Genomic DNA, 9,215 nt, shown 5'->3' on the forward strand with positions numbered 1-9,215 from the left:
TTCTTATGTAGATATTGCAGCTATTCACCCCAGAGCCAAAATAAAATACCAAGACACATTTCTACCTGGAAGTATGCAGATTTGTCCATCTACAGTTTTGTTGCTTTCACAGAAGATCTGGATGTTTGGCGTGGGTTTTTTTGAAAGAAAGAGGACTGTGTTTTCAGTGTCATATAGCTTGAGCTTTGCTCCAATTGATTTGAAGCATGAACCTCTGAAAGAAATTAAGGAATCACACTATATAGCTCTGTTCAATCATCTGTTAACCACTGTGATTCATTCACTTCAGAAGCTTGCATAATAACTGCCAAAGCTTGTTCAGCAGCATGATTTAACAGCCATGCTATAATAGGAGCCAGCGAGCTTGATGGAGGTAGAGTATTTCTGTCCAAACACTGTCATCTCACATGCTGCATGTCAGATCACACAGGGCCTGATATCATTGACTCATCACTATTAAAGGAGTATTTGTAAGTAACAGTGGCGTGAGGTCAGAAACGTTCCTGGGATTACTGTTTTATCACTTCAACTCTGTTTTTTGGGGGGTTTTTTGTTGGTTGTTTTTTTGGTTTTTGTTTGGGTGTTTTGGGGTTTTTTTTTTTTTTTTGGTACTTCCTGTCCTAAAAATGAACTGTGTGCAGCCATTATTAAAACATGACCCACATGAGAGGAGGATGAGCCTGAGATGTGCTTAAAGCAGTATGATTTTGGTGTGTAGAGCTGGCCATGGGGCATAGTGCCTGTACTGCTGGGCAGAGCTACAATCACTGACAGATACTCAAAGTTACCTACAGACTGGTGGAAATGACCATCGTTAGATATAGAGAGACTCAAAACAATTTCTGTGGCTACAGTAGCTCATATCTCCCAACATTTTACTTTAGACCTGTCAATAAAACCTGAGCTGAATTTAGTACAGCTTGAACGTATCAGTGTGAGTCCATTTAAAGCTAACTTGTTCCTGTTAATCACAGTATAATTCTTTCCCCAACTGCATTATAGACATACTCAGCAACCAACCATGGGATATTTTTAAAGAAGACCAAGATCATGGCAGTGCTTTGTCTGTGTTTGAGTTTGATATAGTATAATAACATATCCAAAGAAGCTCCACTGAAGAATCCTCTGAAGGCACATTTTGTAGACCTAGAACATACCCAGTTGCTTTCTACGTATGTCTGGCAGTGCAATTTAGTGCCTCATTGCATGTAACACATGTATTTTTGTGGATTCTGCGTGTCTGAACACTTGCTTATATTAAAAGTTTTAGAGATGCTATTTTTTTTTTTTTATCAGCTCAGAAAACAATTTAAAAGTTCCATACTCTGTCTTTTAAAATAACTGGTTGTGCATCTGAGATTCTTCCTGTATCTGCCTTACAGCAGCTGCAAAACAGCTGTGAGATCTATATCAAGCTTTCCTGCCTAGCAATATCTTCTACAGCTCTGGTCCCCTTCTCGATCCAACAGCTTTGTGTAAAGTGAGAGTAGTCACAGGAAAGCAGTGTAGCTGGTGTATTCCTTCATCTCAGTAGGTCATGGCTTTTGCATGACATTATAAGCAACTATGAGAAAATTTTAATCTTCATTTAATGTTAATCTCTGCAAACATTTACGTACGTATCAATTCATTTATATAATAGGCACATTGAAATCAATGGGACAGCCCCAAGAGGATAGTTACTCATATATACAGCAATGTTTAGAGGATCTGTTTCCACCTTCTGCTCTGAATCATCTGGAATAATTTAACACCCATGATTTCACAAGGTGAATTAATCTGTCATGATTTAATCCTGTTGATAGTTCAGGCACTAATGTATTCTCCCCTTGTCACAATGCACCCCTGTCTGGGGGATGTCAAGTTTGTATCTCATTCTACAACTCCCATTGTCTCAAATTCCTCTGTGTTTCTGTCTTACCTTACACTTACATCTCTATCCACTTCACTAGTTAAAAAACAAACAAAAAAAAAAACAACCCAAAACCTGTTACCTCATTATGAACATTACTATTTTCATCCTTCTAAATAATTGTACACATTGATCCTTCACTATAAATCACTGAAGAGATAATCACCTGCCATTTTATGTTATTTCAGTGCATTCCAAGTTTTTTTTCTCATTTGTGTCTTGTTGTTCCCTATCATTATTTTTATAATTGTTTTGAGTCTTCTCATCTTCACAGGTACTGATGATTATTTTAAGACACATCCTTGGTAGGAAACATAGCACATAGCACTTGAAATAAGTGTTGAATGATGTGAGCTAATCTGCTTTCCTGGCGACAGGAATCTCTCCAGCTACAGCCAGTTGAGGAATCCAGTTTGTGACCCTTGTACCACAGAGCTAAGGTCTTTGTGACACACTCTGCTGAGCAGCTGCAGAAGATAGCGCATCTGCGCATTTAGCAGCTTTATGAGCCAGTTGGGAAAGAGACCTGGAAGTTAGTTATGAATGCTACTTCTGAAACCTAGACTAAAGTAACAGAAAACTATAAAGGAAAATTTTGGAAGACCTATGAAAAACTTGTTGTCAAAGCTTAACAGCTCTATCATTATTTTTTCTTTACTTTCCCTCCTGACTTTCCACTAAACAAAACTCACATCCTATACAATTCTAAAGAGTCTCTTTTCCCTATCCACTGTGTATACTGGAGTTCACACATTCTTCTCTAGAGAATCAGACATACAGGTATCGTACAGCATTTGTTTGACCTACTTAGCACCTTTAACTGAGATGAGAGATCCCTAGGATCTCCATGTATGTTATAAATCCATACTAATTGTTACCCAGGCGATGAATTCTAAGGCAAAGTTTTAGGCCTGTTTGCTTGATTGGCAATTACTCTGTTCAGTTATATGCCTTTTCCAAGACAGATTCCTGAATCCTGAAACTCAAAACAGGTTTGAGCAGCTCTTATTTCTCAAAAGCATGAATCTTACCCCATTTACACCTTTTTTCTGCCATCCTCCTTACTGTCCCCCATTTGCCTGAATAACGTAAATGCATCCATCACAGTTGCAGAGACTGCACACAATAAGTGGAATTACCTTTGTACACAGCTTGAAAAACTGTCTTTTGGCAATGGACTCCCTGTGAATTTCTCCTTCCTATGTAATTCTGTTATCTCACAGATGACATAAGACTTCATTCTTTCTTTCCCATTTGTTGACAAGAAAATATGTTACAGATAAAGGAAATATAATCTACTTCCACTATGTTGACTAGCATGTGACTTAGAGTTACCTATGTAACCTTGATTTGGAAATAGGAAAATCAATTTTTGCAAAATCTGAAAACTATTGTTAGGTTTTGTTTTCATGTAACTCTTTTCTATAACCATAGCAACAGTTTTATTGAAAGTGTTCTGTTCATAATTACTGAAAGGGTGCCTCATTTTGATTTTTTTCCTAGGTTCATAATTGTCGAAAAAATCTTCAAAATAATAGTTTCCAGACTCAGGCCTCCTCCAAGAAAAAGATTTGCCCTAGTCTGTACAAAGTGCATCTAACAATTTCAAATCTCATTAATGTCCTCTCATTCCCAAGGAAAAAAAAAGATGCACCGTTTTTCCTCTTTTTTTTTTTTTTTTTTTTCCCTACAAAAAGAAGGAAAAAAAAAGAAAGGAAAAGAAAAAGAGAAAAGTATGCAAAGTGACTTTGAATGAGTTTGGGTGAAGAACATGAGAGAAAAAACATCATTCACTGAGATAAACATGCACACACCTGCAACCCAGTTGAAGGGCAGTGCAGTCACCGCTTTGCAGTCACTTCCATACTGAAGCTAAGGGAAGAGCAGACCGCCAGGGCAATATTTATTTCTAATGCATCTGCCAAAGGAATGTTCAGTAACATAATCTAAGGCATCAGTGTTAATTAACAAGCATTATATGTTTATACTGGTTTTATTTAAAACACAAAGATAAAGTTCCTATTACTTTTATGGATGTAATGTTAGTCTTACCTATATATGACAATGTTGTCACTGATATATCATGACACAAGACAAAAAAAAGCCCAAAAATTCAAAGAGATAGCTTTTTAAGCGATGTCACTGATTTTAACCAATTTTTATTTTTAAAATGTTATGTATTCCAAACATAACTTGTAACCATATTCTGTTTTTTCGTAGCACTGGAAATACCTTTGCAATTGTTGTTTGTTTTAAGATGATTGATATTGTCACCTTTGGGTTGATCTCACTGTGACTGTGAGGATAAAACAGACTTTGTTTTTTAAGAGTAACTGCACTTTAAAAAGATTCAGATCCATAGCTGTTGCTTGCTACTATAGTGATAATCAGAAATAAAAACAAAGGTGACAGAATTTTCTTAGTTCTTGTTTTTAACCAAGGAAAATAGAATTAGATAGTGTGTTGATGGAGAATGGGGTGACTGTTGAAGCTGAGGATCTGTCATTGCTCCATTCTTCTTCTCTTACAGGCTGAGTGTTGTTACATGTTTTTAACCCTGTTTCTGACATTTATCCATATTTTGAAGTCTAGATTTCTTCCTTCTTAATCTAAGCAGAGACAGTAGTCAATTAGCCCTGCTACTTAGGCTGGGCATTAAGACACTAACATAAGCATCCTGAACTCAGTTTAAAGACTCCAGCTTTCTAATGATTCATGGACATTTTGCAAAACTAGGAAAAACTGCTTATCTGGATATTCAGCAAGCAGATTTAAATTGGGTGAGCACACATTATTCTTTTGGTAGTTCTGGAGAGGGACTGATGAGCTTGCTTGTTCACCTGTTGGAAGCATTCAGTATGGGTCAGTTACAAAACTTCATCACACATTGCGTAACTGCATCCTGCTTGCGTGAGATCATAGAATTATTTATCTTCTAACTAGCTCTTCAGATGGACACTAACACTTCAGATGGACCTTTGAGCCATAGCCCATCTGGAGCGGATCCATCAATAACCCATCAAGAACATTAATAGTGTGGAGCATCTGAGGAGAAGCTGAGAGACAAGTAATGTTCACCCTGGAGGACAGAAGGCTCAGGAAGGATCTTACCAAAGTGAACAAATACTTGATATCTGGGAGCAAGGTCCAGTGAAAGGACAAGAGGCAATGGGCACAGACTGGAACATGGGAAATTCTGTTCAAACATGAGAAGAACTTTCCTTGCCACTAGGTTGGCTGAGCAACAGAACAGGTTGCTTAGAGAGGTTATGGAGTTTTCATCTTTGGAGATATACAAAACTCCACTAATTGTGGCCCTAAACAACATGCTCCAGCTGACCCCTGCTTTGAGAAGGGGGCTGGGATAAGATGATCTTCAGAGGTACTCATCCACATCAGCCATTCTGTGATTCAGTGATCTGACTGATCTCATAAATGCTTTTCAATTACAAGCAAACTCCAATACACTGGAAAATAAAACTATTTAAAAGCACATAGCACCACAAAACTTTTGTTATCATTTATAGTTCTCTCACAAATTATGTGGTTTTGTTGTTGTTGTTGTTTGCTTTTTAAATTACGGATTTTAAATAGAGAGCAGCTGAAGGTAAGAATTAAATTATTCTTAAATATATCATCATTCCCACTACTGTTCAGTAGCCACTTCTGTATATTAAATAGTAACTTCCTGTCAGAAGAAGTTGCATAAAGGCTGTTTATATAAGATATAAGGACAGCTTTAAAAAAAAATTTTTTTTTTCCTCCTTTACAAAGCTGTGTAGTTTCCTATTGATGAAGTTTTACAGATAGGCTGGCCATCCTGCCTTTTCTGTATTTTATGCCTGAGCTGTTAGTAAAGTGTTAGTAAAGTGTAAGGAACACTTACAGAAAAATTAACATCAATAATGTATTTTGCTTTCATACTTCAATTAATGAAAAAATCTTGAATTCAAAATTCAAATTCCATAAATAATAAATCATTGAATTTTACATGTCAAATAAATCAAGTCTGTCTGATGCATTTTAATTATCACAGTCTGTATTCAAATAATAATCTGCAAGCGTGTTTAGTGTGGAAAGTACCTAAATTGTATTTATGCTACTGATATTATCCGGTTACCTTTCATGCTGCATTTATTATAGCTCTTCCAAATGTCCATGCCATACTCACAACAACCTGCCAACAAGAGTGCTGAATAAGAGGATTTCACTATGAATGGATCCCTCTCCTGGAGCCACTAGCTCAGAAAGGGAAGTTCTGTGTGTGTAATCACTTGTCTAAAGAGGGTAAGGGCAGAGCTATCAAAATTACTCTCTGATGCAATGCAGTAAGCATGAGTCTCCTAGAAAGCTGCAAACTGTAGGTGTCACAGTCACGGCCAGTAGGATTACCGTGACAGAGTCTCAGTTCCTCTAAACTGTAAGGTCAAATGAACTTTATATTCATTTTAAATATTTCTGCCCGAGGAAGCAGTAACGAGCAAGCAGCCTTTTAAATGTGAAAACGAAGCTCTTTCCTATTTGAGCATTGACACTTTCGTCCACAGCTCACAAAACGCTACCAGCAATTTTTACTGCAAACCACAAGTGGATTACTCGCTTAACAACCACAGAGCCTTATAACCATGTATCAATCTGAGGATTCAGCATGAAACTGTCCTATTGGTGATCAGTTTTAGAAGCTGATTATGAAAATGTGTCCTTTCGCATATAAAAATAATCTGAAAGACACTGTCTAAAAATGTGCAGTATCTGTATTGAAAACCACATAAAGAATCAGCCAGCTTACCTACATGATGTTACAAAGTAGGTCTGCTAGTCTTTCTACCTGGTTCTCTTCGATATACTTCATTCTTTGCCTTTATTTTAAATTTTAATTTAGCAAGATACATTTAGAAAGATATTGTATAATATGGGTGGGGAAAAATTAAGAAATATCCTTAGGTAAGTATAATTACAACCAAAATATGTCCCGTCCAGATGTAATATTAAATGGTAGGTCCTGCTAGCAATTGTGGGTACATAAAGCAGAAAGTGTAGAACAGAAGGAAAAAGAGGATAGTGTAGAAGCTGCTTTTCTAGTGAAAACAGCATTATACTAACCTGGTTGAAGTATTTGTTTAACAATAGTTGACTGGACTAAACTTAGTAGCTACTTTTCAAAGCAAGAAACCTACCTTAAAAATAACTAACTGTGAACTAATTTATATTATTTATTAGAACATGTATATGAACTATGCTTCTCACTTCTGTATACTGCTTGATTTTTCTGCTCCGTATGCTTGAATTACTTGACACTTTGTTCAACAGCATTCTTACTCAGTGCTCTCTATTTCTTATGATCTGCAAAGCTGAAAAAGGGTTTCTTGGTGTATTTATAACAGGTATAAACCAGCAGAACAATAGATACAGCTTCAGCAGTGCTTGTGAGTGCAACTGAATCTCTTCCTATTGCAGTGTGAAACTAATAAGGTTCATTTTCTACAAGAATAGCTAAGTCAATAATTGAGCTGATGCTGTCATACCCTATAGACACCTATCATTAGCTTACTATGAAATATGCATTTATTGTGCATGCAAATAGGGAAAACATGCATTTTTATCAACAGAATAAGACCCAGTTTCAGTGCCAATAAGCCACATGTTCTTTTACCAAGAGCAAAGAACTCAGCTGCATGGGTTGCCCAGCCTAATTGTCAATACTTAGCCAGCATGCTCCCCATCTGCCAACCACGTTATCAGAGCAGTACCTGAACTCACTGGCTATAAACAGAAGTCTGCATGTTCTCCTTAGCACCACTACTAATTCTAATATTCAAGATTCTTTTTTCTTTAAATATCTAGGTTAGGGAAAGAAATCTTTCCAAACCCTTAGACTCCACCTAAGTAAGATAATTAATATAAACATTTTTCAGTCTGGCTCAAGATCATTTAACCAAGATAGCCTGTTCTGCATGAAAAGCAAAGATACAGAGAGAACTGTTAGGCCCACTATCTCTGAACATATTTGCAAATGTACGTAGATATGCATTTAATCTGCGTTTAGTAGGGCTAAGCCTCAAATAAAACATAGCAAAATCAAAGACCTGCAAATTCAGCAGTGATCTGGCAAGAAATCCCTGTGGCTTTTCAGGAGGATGAGGTCACTGCAGATGGCCAGACACATCCTAGACCAGCTCATTTTTGCTGCAGGCCTCTTTGCTCCTGTTCTGTAGAGTCCTGACTTGCCATGAACCTGACAGGGAACTGCACTGCAAGGCTTCTGCTTGCCTCTTTTTTGCTCAAGTGCTCCATCTCCTCACCTCCATGTGCAGCAGCAGCGTAGCCCACACTGACTTAACTTTCAGGTTACTGTGATGTGAGTCATAAGCATGCTACATGCTGTATTATATCTGCAAGGGTAAGGGAAAGGACAACGTGACTTTTGCTCTTGGTTAGATTTTAACAAAGCCACAGGAAGAAAACTCCAGAGTAAATTGTTTAGGGACTCTGGTTCTCTCTCCCTAGCTCCCCAGTATAGTTGCAGGACAATTCAAGTTACACCTGTTTATGGAAGGTGTAACCTCTGACTTGGGCTGCCTAGCTGGCTCAACAAGCAGGAACGGGTCAGGGTGATGCAAGCCCTGCCCATGCCCTTCCCTGCCAGACTATTTGTTCCCTTATAGGTATCAAGCAGACTGCCACTTTTAAGTGTGGGAGTAAAAGAGGCGCACAACCTTCTTTGAGAGCTACTGACAAAAATAGCTTGGCATTATTACAGTATTTTTAGTACATTTAGTAATTTTATTTAGGAAAGGAGGCAAAATAAGGAATTCAGGAGAGCAAGCAGAAAATAGAACAGCTGTTTGGTAAATGACTGCTGAACCAATAATTGACTATTATGGTGCTAGAACAATTTAATTGCCGGCAAAGACCAGTTGAGAGCCTTACAGTAGTAAAGGATGCTAGAAGGAAGAAGGGAAGCTTGCTAATCTGTACTGGTGAAAAGGCCAATGTATTCATTATGTATGGAATTTGTTTTTGAGGTGTTTCCAGGAAAAGTATAATAGTGAATAAAGTGTGCTTCATCCACAAAAATATAATTTCAAGTGCTCTTAGAAATGAAACACTCACCAACTCTTATGACACTGATTGCCTAAAAATGGATCCTTTCAATAGAAGGAGGACAATAAACCATTCTTGCAGGAAAACTCAGTTGCTAACAACATTAGCCAAGTTTAAAATTTGTTAGAGAGTGGGAGGTAAGGATGTACAAAATCATACTGGGTTTAAGGTTACAACTGGACAAGCAATGTATTATTTT

The sequence above is a fragment of the Phasianus colchicus genome, chromosome 2, assembly GCF_987193195.1.
Source record: "Phasianus colchicus chromosome 2, bPhaCol1.hap1.1, whole genome shotgun sequence".
In the NCBI taxonomy this organism is placed as follows: Eukaryota; Metazoa; Chordata; class Aves; order Galliformes; family Phasianidae; genus Phasianus; species Phasianus colchicus.